We start from the raw sequence: 13515 nt of genomic DNA, 5'->3' as shown, positions 1-13515 counted from the left end.
ATGAATTGCAGTTTATGGGATGATGCATAAGTGTCCACTGTGTTGGCTGATATGGAACTAAAACAACAAAATCCATGAATATACAAGAGAACCCCTTTGAACAGCTGTCCACTATAGTGACCACTGTGCATGAAAGGGTTAAACTTAACCCTGTAAAGCTTGAACCATTAAATCACTGACAGAAAATTCTAGTTCTTTGAAACTGGAGCCTTTATTGGTCCTTCTGAACAACCAAAGAAATGTTTTACAAATATCATTTTCCGTGTATGAGTTTCAATTTTGTGCCATATTTGATACATCAGGTCTCAATGCTCAAATATTATAATTGTTGAACAAACAAAAACATAATATAACACAAACATGTTTTACAAATTAGTAATTCTTTTTCAAAATTGGCAAAGTTCTGCCTCCTTCCTCATTAATATAATCTTGTAGTGTCACTGGAAAGCCCTCTAGTGAACAAATTCCTCCCCTCTGGTGGATTATCTGTGTATTGCATGTATCTAATTGTATACATCAGGTTTTTCAAGAAAAAAAAATATCACATTGATCATGTAGAGAGCACCAAAACTCATGCATCATATATGAAACACTACCAGTCAAAATTTTGGGCTCACTTTCTCATTTAAATGACATGAGCTGGACCACAGATGGACAACAAGTGCTCAGCATCACTGGGAACTCCTTCAAGACTGTTGGAAAACATTTCAGGTGACTACCTCATGAAGCTCATCGGGAAAATGTCAAGAATGTGCAAAGCAGTAATAAAAGCAAAATGCGGCTATTTTGAAGAATCTAAAATATAAAACATGCTTTGAGTTATGTCACATTTTTTTAAACTACATAATTCCATATGTGTTTATTCATAGTTTTGATGCCTTCAGTGAGAATCTACAATGTAAATAGTCATGAAAATAAAGACAAACCAGGTGAGTCCAAACTTCTGACTGGTGGTGTAGCATTTACAGTTTATGTAGACCACAGAAAAATGTTTTAAAATGCTTAATTCCATTTAAAAAAGCAAAATATCACTCCTTTAAGTAGACATTTTGGTTATCTCTTCTTTACTGAGGTAATTATTTTTCAGCCAACTTATTACTTCTACTCCTTACATTTTCATGCAATTATCTGTACTTTCTACTCCTTACATTCTAAAAAAAATAGCCTCATTACTCTTATTTCATTGCGGCTTGTCATCATTCAAAAAAAAAAAAAAAAAAACACCTATCCAGATAAATCATGCCATCTGGATAACATATAAATAATGACAACTCCAATTTTTTCTCTTTGTAAATGTAAATATTTTCATGTATTTACACTAAAACAAAGTATAATTTTGAAAAAATGTGAATAACCTGAACAAATATGAACAACCTGAAATGTCTTAAGAGAAGTAAGTACAATTTTAATAATATTGCACCTGTTATTAAATGTTTTGTGTATTTGTAGATCCACTGTGATCTGTAAGTTATAATGTACATGTGTAAATGATAAACTGAAGCAGAATATTGTTAAAATTACACTTATTTTTACAGTTTGTTCATGTTATTTACATCTTTTGAAAGGATAGTTTGTAGATGTGAACCTTTTCATAAAGTAAATTTACTTTTTTCACTCTAAAACATAGAGAAAAGTTTGAAATGACATATTATAACATAACAATATATAAATTTTACTTTTACTTCAGATCAAATTTAGTTGAATGTGGCCCCTGAACTAAAATGAGTTTGACACCCCTGACCTATGTCCTCGCTGGAGTGTGACATGATTTGTATCATGTGTATGTGTGATGGCTGGCATACAAACCAATGAAGTATCAGAATGGTATATGTTTATACTTCTCATCCAACCACAATTAAATTCACTCTATCCAGATGGCATGATTTATCTGGATAGTTTTTTTTTTTTTTTTTTTTTGAATGATGACAAGCCGCAATGAAATAAGAGTAATGAGGCTATTTTTTTTTAGAATGTAAGGAGTAGAAAGTACAGATAATTGCATGAAAATGTAAGGAGTAGAAGTAATAAGTTGGGTGAAAAATAATTACCTCAGTAAAGAATAGATGACCAAAATGTCTACTTAAAGGAGTGATATTTTGCTTTTTTAAATGGAATTAAGCATTTTAAAACATTTCTCTGTGGTCTACATAAACTGTAAATGCTACACTACCAGTCAGAAGTTTGGACTCACCTGTCTTTTCTTTATTTTCATGACTATTTACATTGTAGATTCTCACTGAAGGCATCAAAACTATAAATGAACACATATGGAATTATGTAGATTAAAAAAAGTGTGACATAACTCAAAGCATGTTTTATATCTTAGATTCTTCAAAATAGCCACATTTTGCTTTTATTACTGCTTTGCACATTCTTGGCATTTTCCCGATGAGCTTCACGAGGTAGTCACAAAATGTTTTCCAACAGTCTTGAAGGAGTTCCTGGTGATGCTGAGCACTTGTTGTCCATCTGTGGTCCAGCTCATGTCATTTAAATGAGAAGGAGTGTCCAAACTTTGGATTTGTAATGTATACATATATACATATTAAAAAATTCTACTGATGTAATGCTGCTTGGATTGAATGAATGAATGAATGAATGATTTATTTATTTATTTTTTAAAATGGGACAGTTCGTATTAATGAACATTTACATGTAAATACGAGAGATTATAACCATATGACTAATTTCCATCTCGAGTCCCATCAGCAGGTTAAAAAAAAAAAAAAAAAAAAAAAACAGCTTACAAATATGTGGTCCATCTCATGTCATTTAAATGAGAAAGAGAGTCCAAACTTTTGACTGGTAGTGTATGTTTGGGTCTGAATTCTTCATTAATTCAACTCCACAGGTCCATCTTCAACCCTATTTCTGAGTAATGACACCAGAAAGGTGGTTTTGAGCGCTGGCCCTTTAAATGCAAATGAGCCTCTTCTTGCCCCACCCCCTCCAGGTTGTTGACTGTGTTGCTCTGTCCTGTTCAACCAACAACTAAATATTTTAGGTAATCAGCTCGAAGTTTGGACATATTTTGAGTATGGTCTACAACCGCCGCTGCTGATAAACAATTATGTCGTACTTGGAGAAATGTTCGTCAGAAGTCTTGACCTTATTTGTGCAAATGTTGTGACGTAACTAGTTATAGACGTAATAAATTAAGAAGGAATTAAAACAGGTTGTAGAAATCTGCTTGATTTTTGCCAAAATGAATATAAAGATAGTTTTGCAGCACCTGGAGGGTTCAAATTCAACCTGTATGAACTATTAGGGTCCAAATACACAAATAAATGAACTAAAGACTCATAGAAGTGGGTTTAGCAAAAATATGACCCCTTCAAGTGTTTAGTGGGCGTCACATATGCTAATCGGCCATGTGCATCCCATAGATGATGAAGTAAGAGCAGATTAGGACAGTAAGAACATTAAGCACATTCAGAGTTTTTCCTCTTAATACATTTTTTGTCTTACCAAAAACCAAAAATTATCTTTACAAAAAAATATGCAAAAATAAATTCAATAGTATGTTACTGCATGAGGCCCAATGTTCCTACTCTTAAGATCTAAACTCAGATTGGTCCTCAAAGGTAAAACCTGCTCCACAAAAGCACAGGCTTGAGTCTTAATGACACTTCAAAGTGAGGAGGCCATACTGTGTTCAGCTTCCTGCCTCGGCTCATCTCAGTCCATTTGGCATCTCTCTGGGGTTGATGACGGCCTGGTCAGCCATATGGTGACTATTTGGAGTCGCAGAGTTAATCTTCGGAGGTACCCGCTGATAGCAGTTTGTTTCTCTGTAGGTTAAGTCCAACAGTAGAAGGGCCGGGGGCTCCTTGACCTGTTGTGGTATCGCTTAAACCTGATGGGGTCCATTTATGTTGGTATGAAAAATGTTTCTTGGTGTTTGCTGTGACGTGAAAACAGCATTGGGGTTTACATTTGGATATGCATCTATATCAGGGTTATTATAGTTAATGATAAAAAAATGATTTCATGAAAGGTTCAATATATAACTTTTACATATGATTTTGTGCTCTGACGTTTGTGTTGGAATGTGTTTTGTTCTGGGAACTCATCATTTTTTTATGTTATGTGGAGCAGGTTTTACCTTTGAGGACCAATCTGAGTTTAGATCTTAGGAGCAGGAACATTGGGCCTCATGCCGTAACATTCTGTTGAATGTTACTGCAATTCTGTTTTCTTTATGAAAAAATACACAAAAAATGTGTATTTTTTCGTAAGAGAGTTGTTTGTTTTGTTTTTTTTGGTAAGAGAAAAAATTTGTTAAGAGAAAAAAAAGAGGAATCAACTCTGAATGCATCAAACAATCGTACTGTCCTCATCTGATTTTCATTGTATATGGGGTGCACATGGCCGATTAGCATATGTGACGCCCACTAAACACTTAAAGGGGTCATATTTTGCTAAACTCACTTTTATTAGCCTTTGGTACATTTATTTGTGTATTTGGACCCTAATAGTTCATAAAGTTTGAATTTGAACCCTCCAGGTGCTGCAAAGCTATCTTTATATTCATTCCGGAGAAAATCCAGTGGATTTCTACAACCTGTTTTAATTCCTGCTTAATTTGTTACGTCTATAACTAGTTACGTCATGACATTTGCACAAATAAGGTCAAGAATTCCAATGAACATTTCTCTGAGTGCAACATAATTGTTTATCAGCGGCTGCGGTTGTAGTAAAAACTGAAAATATGTCCAAACTTCGAGCTGATTACCTAAAATGTTTCGTTGTTGGTTGAATTAACAAACACAAGTGGCTGAACAGGACAGAAAGCACAGCCAACAACCTGGAGGGAGTGGGGTGTGAAGTGGCCCGTTTGTATTTAAAGGGCCAGCGCTCAAAACGACCTTTCTGGTGTCATTACTCAGAAATAGGGTTGAAGATGGACCTGTGGAGTTGAATTAATGAAGAATTCAGACCCAAGCATAGCATTTACAGTTTATGCAGACCACAGGGAAATGTTTTAAAATGCATAATTCCATTTAAAAAAGCAAAATATTACTACTTTAACATTTCAAAGCTAGTGCAGATGTTGTTGTACAAAGAGAAGGGAGGCACTGAGGAGCAAACATCAGAAATCTCACAGAAAAACGAACCTGATTTCTTTTTGTAGAAATCAGTGTTTCAGGTGTAAATCTGATGTAGGAGATCGAGGCAGTGGTGAACTTAAAAATGAAGTTTGCTCAAGTCATCTTCATCCTTTGGCTCCAAGGGCCGAGATATGCCATATAAGCAAGCTCCTCAGGGGGTGGTCTTGCTCATTCGATTTAAGATTAATGATTTTCATCCCAATCCCATTTTTAATCCCAGATGTGATTATGGAAAACTGGGAAGGTTTGGATTTCAATTCACATCACTGCAGTCATGATCTCACCCCCTCGTCTGTTTTCATACAGTGTCCAGCACACTGAAGGTGTCTGCACCTGAAGTTCCTGGGGACTGATGGGAGATTTTCATATGTTCTTTATTTTGACTTGTGTCAGGACCAGTGGATATTTTGCAGTCTTGGTGATTTATGTACATTCCATCTAAATATCGCCCAACATCTACATAAGCACTAAATAAAAAACTGAACCAAAAAATAAATGCAAACTATGATGAAAAATGCAAAATAAACTAAAACAAAGCAGAAAACAAGTAGAAAACTACTTAAGGTAGTGTTTTTTATTAAAAAAAAAAAAAAAAAATACATAAAATGACTGATGTGCTCATGACACTACTTCAAACTGAAGTCAAACACCAAACAGAAAGTGTGAAAAACAAAACAAAACAAAAAGTTTCACTAAAGTTTCTTTGTCTGGATCCTTGTCTGGAAAATGAATAATTTCAAATGGCAGTGAATATAGAGGCAAATTGTTGTTCTTATATTGTTAAACATGTGTAATGGCAACGATGGGATATTTATTATATAATTCATGTGCAAACCTTTATCAATTTTTCTTTGGCGGCTGCCTTGGTTCCAGTTTTTGTCTATTTGTGTGCACTATGTATTGTTGCTTGTTTTTCTTTTTATATGTCGTACTTCAGTTATGGTATTATGTTATTTGTAAGCTGTTTTTTTTTTTTTTTTTACCTGCCAATGGGACTCGAGATGGAAATTAGCCATATGGTTATAATCTCTCGTATTTACATGTAAATGTTCATTAATACGAACTGTCCCATTTTAAAAAATAAATAAATAAATCATTCATTCATTCATTCATTCAATCCAAGCAGCATTACATCAATAGAATTTTTTAATATGTATATATGTATACATTACAAATCCAAAGTTTGGACTCACCCTCTCATTTAAATGACATGAGATGGACCACAGATGGACAACAAGTGCTCAGCATCACCGGGAACTCCTTTAAGACTGTTGGAAAACATTTTGTGACTACCTCATGAAGTTTATCGAGAGAATGCCAAGAATGTGTAAAACAGTAATAAAAGCAAAATGTGGCTATTTTGAAGAATCTAAAATATAAAACATGCTTTGAGTTATGTCACACTTTTTTAAACTCCATAATTCCATATGTGTTCATTCATAGTTTGGATGCCTTCAGTGAGAATCTACAATGTAAATAGTCATGAAAATACAGACAAAACAGGTGAGTCCAAACTTTGGACTGGTAGTGTATGTATATATATTTAGAGCTTTATATACACATTTATATACAGTGGTGTGCAAAAATATTAGAACCCTTGTCAAATCTTAAGAAACTGGTGCTTTATTTGTTCCCAGAGCCTGAATTTCCCTTTTTCATCATTGCAAAAGGTAAAGGCAAAGGTACAGAGAATATTTCACCTACAAATTTTTCAGTCCAGTCCAGTCCTTTTTTTTTTTTTTTTTTTTTTTTTTTTACATTTTACTCTAAAATTTAGTGTGCCCCCCCCCCCCCCCCCCCCCCCCCCCCCCCCCCCCCCCCCCCCCCCTTGGCAACAATCACAGCAGTGCATCTTTCTGGCATTGTGTCGATGTATTTTCTGAGAGTGTCAACCCCAATATCTCAGAAGCTCATTACAGAGAGTTTCCTTACAGTTTCCTTAGATTGTTGCCAAGGGGGGGCACACTAAATATTTGAGTAAAAAATATATATATAAAAGGACTGGACTGATAACTTCGTAGGTGAAATATTCTCAGTACCTTTGCCTTTACCTTTTGCAATGGCAAAAAAACATTAATTCATGCTCTGGGAACAAATAAAGCACCAGTTTCTAAAGATTTTACAAGTGTTCTAATATTTTTGCACACCACTGTATATTTGTATATATTTCTATTTTTCGCCTACCGGCCAACAGGCTGTAGGCTGTTGTCGTCATGCGGTGTCCAGCAGCGGCATCGGCGTCTGTCATCCATTACAAAAATTTCAATCGTCTTCTTCTCCAAAACTACAATTGTAATTGACTTCAAACTTGGTATACAGCTTCTTTATGATGATGTCAACAAAAGTTAGTGAAATTATTTGGATCTGGATCTGATACTGGATTTGGTGCAACTTTGAAAAATTTTCCCATTATAAGAAATAGGAAGTGGATTGATCCAATAAATCAGTAAATATCAATGATATCAAGTTGGAATTTGAATTTTTTACAGATCTGATTGGAATATGACCAAAACATGGGCTATTTCTGTCATATAATAAATACACAGAACTGGGTGATAATAAATGGCATCTGGATACATTTCCCAAAGCTTTTAATTTGGCCGGTAAGCTACAGGGCCATTGGTCCTATTTTTTAGTTTACCGGCCGACAGACCATAAGCTGTTGTCGTCACGCGGCGTCCGTCGTCGTCGTCGTTGTCTGTCGTCCGTTACAAAAACTTCAATCGTCTTCTTCTCCGAAACTACAATTCCGATTGACTTCAAACTTGGTATACAGCTTCTTTATGATGATGTCAGCAAAAGTTAGTGAAATTATTTGGATTCGGATCTGATTCTGGATTTGGTGCGACTTTGAAAAATTTCCCCATTATAACAGATAGGAAGTGGATGGATGCAATAACTCAGTAAATATAAATGATATCCAGTGTAAATTTCTACAGTCCAGCCCTGATGGGGAGATGACTAAAACATAATGTCCACATGCTGATCAGGATCTTCTTCTGGATCCGGGAATTTACGGAAAATTTAACATGGGCTCTTATGGGGAAAAAATTTCAATCGTCTTCTTCTCTGAAACTCCAGTTCTGATTGACTTCAAACTTGGTATACAGCTTCTGTATGATGATGTCAACACAAGGCATTGAAATTATTTCAATTCAGATCTGATTCTGGATTTGGTGTGACTTTGAAAAATTTTCCCATTATAACAGATAGGAAGTGGATTGATCCAATAAATCAGTATCAGTGATATCAAGTTGGAATTTGAATTTTTTACAGATCTGATTAGAATATGACCAAAACATGGGCTATTTCTGTAATATAATAAATACACAGAACTGGGTGATAATAAATGGCATCTGGATACATTTCCCAAAGCTTTTAATTTGGCTGGTAAGTTACAGGGCCATTGGTCCTATTTTTCTTTTTGTTGTGTTGATAAGTTCTTTCCCTGTCCTTTTTATATTATACTTGAATGGAACAACTGTAACACAATCATTTTCTGATTCTGATCATCACTAAACATGTATAATCAGCAGTAATTCCGTGCATCAGATTGAACTCATCCTTTACTCTCTCCTGTCATGCTTCTGTAAACATGACTGTAGATTACGGCCCAGACCTGGTGTTTGACCCAAACACACTCACACCAGTGTGTTTACGCTGCCCTTTGAGCCGACCTCGACCCCCACCCCCACTCCCCTCCCCAAACTCCAGTTACGACGTTTTGTTAGGAGTTTACATCTGGTGGAGGAACACCACGTCCCAGCATTGTTTTGCTTTAGTACCCATAATCTTATACTCTGAGAAAAAGGAAAGAGAAACAAAAAGGGGAAAAAAGCGGTGAAATATGTCACGACTGTTGACCTATCTCCACAGCTGTTTGGGTCTACACGAACACTTGTTTTTTTTCTGCTTAAACTCCACTTTGCCACAGCTCTGACTGATGTCTGGGTTCTGTCCAAATCCTGGTGAGATGTGTAGCTGTGAGTTGCGAATCAGAACCATCTGCTTACGTGTTTCTGTACAAATCAGAGCTCCGTCGTACTGTTTGAGTCATAACATATTCGTAATCTGAATTCTACACAGAGAATGGCAAGAATGCAGCGTTTGTAATATTACTTATATTAAAAATCAATATTTGTGCAAGTACGGAGAAATGGGCTGGCGTAAGTACACAAGGAGACATTCTCTGGGTATTTCCACTGGGCTCAGGGATTCACGGGCTTTGGATGAACATCTTTCCTGTGGCGAAACAATACCAGAGTTATATAGGCCATGTCGTAGAAGGAGGTGGTGTAATGAAAAACACACCAGAGTCAGACATGGAGGTCAGTCAGGCAGTAGGCCGCCACATAAACAACCCAAACCAACACATTCACGCTTCTTGTGAAAACAAACGGTGGAAAGTAAAGGGATTAGTTTTGTTTGTGGGTGGGTGTCTTTTGGCTGCATGGCTGGAATGGTTGGCATGTGTAGATGTTCTGCAGATCTGCCACCTGCAAAAATACTGAAAACAGTAAAAGCTGAGAAGTTTGTTGATGGAACACTGTGATTGGTTGAAGGTCTGAGCTGGTCTGATAAGGTTCTAATCGTAGAATGATGCGCCATGAAAAAGCTAAATATTTGCCTTAGAACAGGGGGTGTCAAACACACGGCCCGTGGGCCAAATCCGGCCCATCGAGGGGTCCAGTCTGGACCAGTGGGAGGAATTTGTGAAATGTAAAAATTACACTGAAGATATTAACAATCATTTTAGTTCAGGTTCCACATACAGACCAATATGATCTCAAACGGATGCTGTTTTAGTGTAAAAATATAAAATTACATGAAAATATGTACATTTACAAACCATTCTCGCACAAAAAAACATGAATAACCTGAACAAATATGAACAATATGAAAAAGTCTTAAGAGAAGTAAGTGCAATTTTAACAATATTCTACCTGTTACTAAATGTTTTGTGTATTTGTAGATCCACTGTGATCTGTAAGTTTTGATGCACATGTGTAAATGATAAACTGAGGCAGAATATTGGTAAAATTGCAAAAAAAAAAAAAAAGAATTAAGAAAATATTCACAAACTTTCCAAATAAAAAAAGATGTGATTAACCTGAAAAAACGTTTCAGAAAAATAAGTACAATTTTAACAATATTATGTCTCAACTTATCATTAATACATGTGCATTATGGATCAGAGCTACAAAGGCAAAAAAAAACTTTTTAACAGGTTAAAGCCTAATTTTCTCAATAATTTTCATGTTTGTTCATGTTATGTTCAAGTACAGTTTGAAGATCTAAACATTTTCCTAATGTAATTTTACTTTTTTCACTCTAAACCATTGACAGAACTTTGGAGTTGACATTATTTATGCGTTATTATGTTATTATTTTACTGGTCTGGCCTACTACAGATCATATTGATTGAATGTGGCCCCTGAACTCAAATGAGTTTGACACCCCTGTCTTAGTCTGTTCTGTAGGTTTTATCCATCACAAAATATCAGCTGATCCACTTGAATTCATGTTGATTGCTACACGGGTTTATACAATGTTTTAACCTCCTAAGACCCAGGAAATGTCAGCAAAGTACAAGCTTTTTTGTTTTTTTTTATTAAATAAGCGCCAATATTGGAAACATCATGATGCAACAGTTTTTTTCAGATGCAGTTTTTAAAATTTTTATGGAATATCTTTTGTGGTGGACAGTTTTCTTTTATTTTTTTTTTTGATAAAGTTGTGAAACTCTTGTCTACAAATGTGGACAGTGGATCCTAGGAGGTTGAGACATAAATATCCATACTATTAACCCTTTCATGCATGAATTATGAGAACATTAATAAAGATTTTTTTTTTTTTTTCCTGAGTGTTTTTATTCCTTTTTACTCATGAAAAAAAAAAAAAAAAAAAAGAACCTATTTTTCATGGAGTGACAAAATGTCCACTCAGCTGGACACCATTCGTTCAATTTTAGAAGCAAAGAAACATGTATTTACTGATATATTGTGTGGAAAATTATGAAATAAAAACATGTTTAATGCTGCTAATTTGATGTTTTCTCATATTTTAACAGCCGTTTTGTTAAAAAAAAAAAAACAAAAAAAAAACTGTTAATTACAGTCTAATAACTATCAGCAATTTTTTTTAAATTTTTTTTTTCAATGTCAAACATGTTACTGCAGATCAGGTTTATCTAGAAAAGCAAACTTACAGTAATGGTATGAATTTCAGTGGATGGGATGATGCATATGTGTTCTCTATGTTGGCGGATATGGAACTAAAACAACAAAATCTATAAATATACAAGAGAACAGCTGTCCACTGTAGTGACCACTATCCATGAAAGGGTTGATAACACATGCCTGAAGAACAGGTTATTTGTTGTTTTCAATAAAACTGAACTGATAAGCATATAAGCATGCATTAATCTGTCATAATGCACCTTTAAGTGTTGTAGGATATGCTGACATTATTTAGGTTTTAGGAACATACAGGGGTTGGAAAAAATAATGGAAACACCTTAAAAAATCAACAAAATATAATTTAATATGGTGTAGGTCCGCCTTTTGCGGCAATTACAGCCTCAATTCTCCGAGGTATTGATTCATACAACTTGTGAATTGTTTCCAAAGGAATTTTAAGCCATTCTTCAGTTAGAATACCCTCCAACTCTTTTAGAGACGATGGCGGTGGAAATCGACATCTTACTTGAATCTCTAAAACTGACCATAAATGCTCAATAATGTTGAGGTCTGGGGACTGTGCCGGCCATACGAGATGCTCAGCTTCATTAGAATGTTCCTCATGCCATTCTTTAACAATTCTAGCTGTATGGATTGGGGCATTATCATCTTGAGGTGAAGGTGTTTCCATTATTTTGTCCAACCCCTGTACTTTAGTCATTTACACATCTCAGTCAGAATATGTATCTCAGTTTTCAGTTCATAACACAGCGTACTATCAAGAGAAAGGCTTATATATCTGACTCGACGGTGAAGCTCATCTGCTTTTAAACAGCTTGACAGACTTGGATATCAACAGGTTTTTGGATTTATGTTCACATATATTGAAAATTTACACAAACACTTTAAAACGACATGTTAAATCTTAAGTTCTCTCACTTTTAAAATTAAATTGAAGGAACAAAAGAGAAAGGCTGTGTATGATTTATTTGTACAGTTGAAACCACTGGAGTACACAAAGATACATGCAAACTGTTATATTCGTGGATTATTCTTTTTAACCCTTGAGGAGCCAGATATTTTTTTTTTAAATATTTAATTTTGATATCAAAATTTCAAAAATCTGTGTCATTCTGTTATAAAATAAGATAAGATAAGACAAAAATGAAGCAAAAAAGGATAAAATAAGATGAGATGAGATAAGATAAGATGAGATGAGATGAGATGAGATGAGATGAGGTAAGGTAAGGTAAGGTAAGGTAAAATAAGATAAGGTAAGATAAGATAAGATAAGATAAGATAAGGCTTTATTTATCCCACCATGGGGAAATTTCACAGATAACAGGAGCTACATACAAAAAGCAAGTGCACAAAAAAAGACAGGTAGAAAAACCCCACAAACGAGTGAAAAATGAAATATGAGAGAAAAATAAGAAATTTGGTATTTATGTAAATATAGAAGTAAAATGTAATATTATTTACATATTAACATTGTGCTGCTTGCTATGTTTTTTGCCACAATATTGCTACTTTGGCACTTAAAGGGTTAATTATCCATTTAAATAGATATGAAAAACATACATTTTAGGGCAAAAACCCTTATATTTAGTGTCTCTATTTATATACGTCTACTGCTATGAAAGTCTTTGTCTACATATGTGTGACAGATACCTTTAAAATTAGATTTTACACATTTTCAGACTCCAAAGCCATGTGTACGGCCTTTCTGTCCTTTGCCAACATTTTAAAATAGTCCTGTAATGGAAGACGAATCTGGGCAGTCAGTGCTTTACTGGAGGCAAGTCAGACTTCAAAGGTCTGGATCACAGAAGGCAAGGCCGCCAAGCAGCCTGCCCATGCGCTCCAAAAAGAATCTGTCAAACAGCTGGCACCCAACAGATGTGAATACTGATCCAGGCTAATCGCCTCAGTCTGCAAACCTGCTGCAACCTCCTCAGCACAAACCCATAAATCTGAACGTATTCTACACGAGTTGATCTACACCACCAATTAGTTCCATTACAGGAGGCCTCCACATACTAAACGGGCCACTTCCACTTCGACTTTACCCCTAATGCAGCAGGACCAGGCAAAAGCACAATGGTTTCCACATGTTTTCTGACTGCCATGGTGATGTATTGCTTCTGTCCGTTAGCTAATGAGGTGCAACATGTAAAGGCTCATTTATGCTCTACGTTAAAGATGCAGACGGATACGGACGGAGC

At 35.3% G+C, this 13515-nt stretch overlaps 1 long non-coding RNA gene across 1 annotated transcript; it reads right to left on the bottom strand.

Moving 5' to 3' along the window:
- Positions 1-448: 448 nt before the first annotated feature.
- On the bottom strand, positions 449-12840 carry LOC115436447 (uncharacterized). Its single transcript, XR_003937817.1, has 3 exons — positions 12829-12840; positions 2963-2969; positions 449-592 (listed from the first exon to the last, which is right to left on the bottom strand). It is a non-coding gene; the product is annotated as an uncharacterized LOC115436447 (long non-coding RNA).
- Between the last annotated feature and the right edge of the window lie 675 nt (positions 12841-13515).

The sequence above is a fragment of the Sphaeramia orbicularis genome, chromosome 16 (assembly GCF_902148855.1).
Source record: "Sphaeramia orbicularis chromosome 16, fSphaOr1.1, whole genome shotgun sequence".
Classification (NCBI taxonomy): Eukaryota; Metazoa; Chordata; class Actinopteri; order Kurtiformes; family Apogonidae; genus Sphaeramia; species Sphaeramia orbicularis.
This window is presented reverse-complemented; position numbering and strand designations above follow the sequence as displayed.